Genomic DNA, 2,500 nt, shown 5'->3' with positions numbered 1-2,500 from the left:
GTTCAAGATTGAGACAGGTTGGACACAATGTCGTTGTCAACCCCGACCAGTTTGACATAGCATTGTCTGCGTAAACAGAGTGGCTTGGCTATCTCATCTCGTGGATCCTGTAACTATAGAAGAACGTCGGTCACGTGATGTAAAGAGTTCGTTGAGTATCTCTTGGATCCTATAACTACAGCCATTGTCGATCATGTGATGTAAACAGAGTGGCTTGGTGATTTATTGGATCCTGTAACTCTATAGACACTGCAGACCATGTGAGCGGGACGTATTAGAGTCCAGTTGTTGTCTTGGCATCAACGAGAGAGATTCAAGTTTCAAGATGGTTTATTCAGATAAGGCCATAGCCCCACATGAATATGGGGAAATAACAGAATTTTACATGTGTCATTGCAATTGGTAATATAAACAGCGCAATGTTTTTTTTCACAACAAACTATCAGTGAATCTTGGAAATAAGTGTATCTCTTAATTGCAGTGTTTTATAAAGACATCAGCTCATCAGCTGCCCCATGGCGGTTGCCGTTGGGGCGCTACAGATGACCTGTCAGCCAGTCCTCTCCATCCATCCCTGTCTTTCGCACATTTGACCGCCTCGCTCAGCTTCAGTCCTGTCCATTCTGTGATGTTGTCTTCCCATCTCTTCTTCTGTCTTCCTCTCTTCCTTCCTCCTACTGACTGTACCCTGGAGCACTGTCTTGGCAAGCCCCTTCCCTCTTGTTACGTGGCCGAACCATTGTTAATTTGCGCCTCTTGATGTGGTGAGAAGGTCTTCATAGGGACCAATGGCTTGCCTTATTCTGTTTTTGACTTCCTCATTGGTTATGTGGGTCTTTATAAGAGATGCCAAAGCAGTCTTCTGAAGCATCTCATTTCGAGGCCTGAATCCTCTTCTCCAATTCTGCTGTAAGGGATCCATGTTTCACAAGCATACAGGAGAACTGAGTAGATAAGAGAACGCATGAGTCTTATCTTTGAGCTGAGCTTGACTGCCTTGTCCTTCCAAATGGTGTTCAACTTGGCTTAGTGTTGCAGCTGTCATTGCAATTCAGGCTAAATACTTCAGGCTTGGACCCCTCATCTGAAACTATTGCTCCAGGTTATTTGAAATTCTTCACGGTTTCAAGCTTTTCTCCGTTGGCAGTGATGTCAGTTTGGATGCCATTGTCATTTGTTTGTCATCCGTTTTTGTTTTGTTTGCACTGATTTCCATGCCGTAAGCTGTGGCGGATCTGTCTAGTTGCTTGACCAGGTCGTACATTACAGTTTTGTTTTCGACCTTGCAAGACCGCCATCAACATCACAGCAAACCAGTCACACATCACACACCACAATCGACTGTCCATTCGTATAATGGAAATTTAAGTGCTAACTGACATAAATATATTTCAGAAACATTGAGGAATGGCTACACAATGGTATTGCATACTAGTCAGAGTCTGAAGAAGAGGGGGAAAATGGATAGGCTGCGGTGTATAGTAGAGAGACGGTAGGATTAAACACTCAGACCGAAAAACTGAGAGAGGAGGAGAGAGAGCCAACTGTGTTTTAAACTCAAAGGAGTATTTTCCCGCTTTGCCAGCGTTCCCACACAATGAACTTTACTCATTTGAATGCACTGGCCAATTGGTCACCAGAAAATTCCACCCATCAATTATCAACGATCATAATGTGGCAAATATCACAATAATATTGATAATGAAATAAATAATGAATAGGTAATAAATTTGAGACTAGTGTCCTTCAATTGAATACCTCATGAATTGTGACTTAGGATACACGTTTATTTTAAGGCATATATATGACAAATTAACAAATAACAATCATGACAAAACGGATACATCACAAGAGCTAAGGCAAGTACAAGAAAGTTCTTAACGTCAGAAATACGTGAGACTTGTCAATGTGACCCTGAGTTAATGATCCTAGTTTATTTAAAGAAAAACAGAACAACTAAACCCAGGAAAATTACGTCTCTTTTGTTTTCTTTTTTACTAGCTCATCAAAACGTAAAATTTTAATACTTGAAAGATTTTTAAGAACAACAAATGAAAATAATAACTGTAAGTTGTTGTTTCAATAAGACAAATGGTTTCGAGTGCAAAAAATAATGATTACAATCCTGATATATTGCTCATTATATTAGTTTATGTGCCATCAGGTGCAATCCTAAACAATGGTCATGAAAGACAATTTTTTCCATTTAGTAAACTTTGTGACCAACGCGACAAATGTATTTTAATGGCAACATGTCAAATACCACACACACAACACACAACGCACACACACACACAACACACACACGACAACACAATCACGTTCATCATCATTTTACACAACGAGAAAAAATAATATTTATAAAACAATACACAGTTTATTTCGTGCATCGATAGTGAGTTGTGCATGCGACCTATGATGGAGTGGTTGAATACTGCTTATCTTGCACCGGTGTGTGTTGGGTGAAGACGTGCGATAGTGTGCCGCGCTGTGTATCTGT

The 2,500-nt window shown here is 40.3% G+C and overlaps 1 protein-coding gene across 1 annotated transcript in view; it reads right to left on the bottom strand.

The window, feature by feature from the left end:
* Positions 1–2,500, bottom strand: part of LOC143285576 (purine nucleoside phosphorylase-like) — a 65,059-nt gene that overhangs the window by 7,216 nt on the left and 55,343 nt on the right. The gene's annotated exons all lie outside the window — the stretch shown is intronic.

Source organism: Babylonia areolata, chromosome 9 (genome assembly GCF_041734735.1).
Source record: "Babylonia areolata isolate BAREFJ2019XMU chromosome 9, ASM4173473v1, whole genome shotgun sequence".
NCBI classification, from domain to species: domain Eukaryota; kingdom Metazoa; phylum Mollusca; class Gastropoda; order Neogastropoda; family Buccinidae; genus Babylonia; species Babylonia areolata.
Note: the sequence above shows the minus strand (reverse complement) of the source record. Positions and strands in the feature narration are given on the sequence as shown.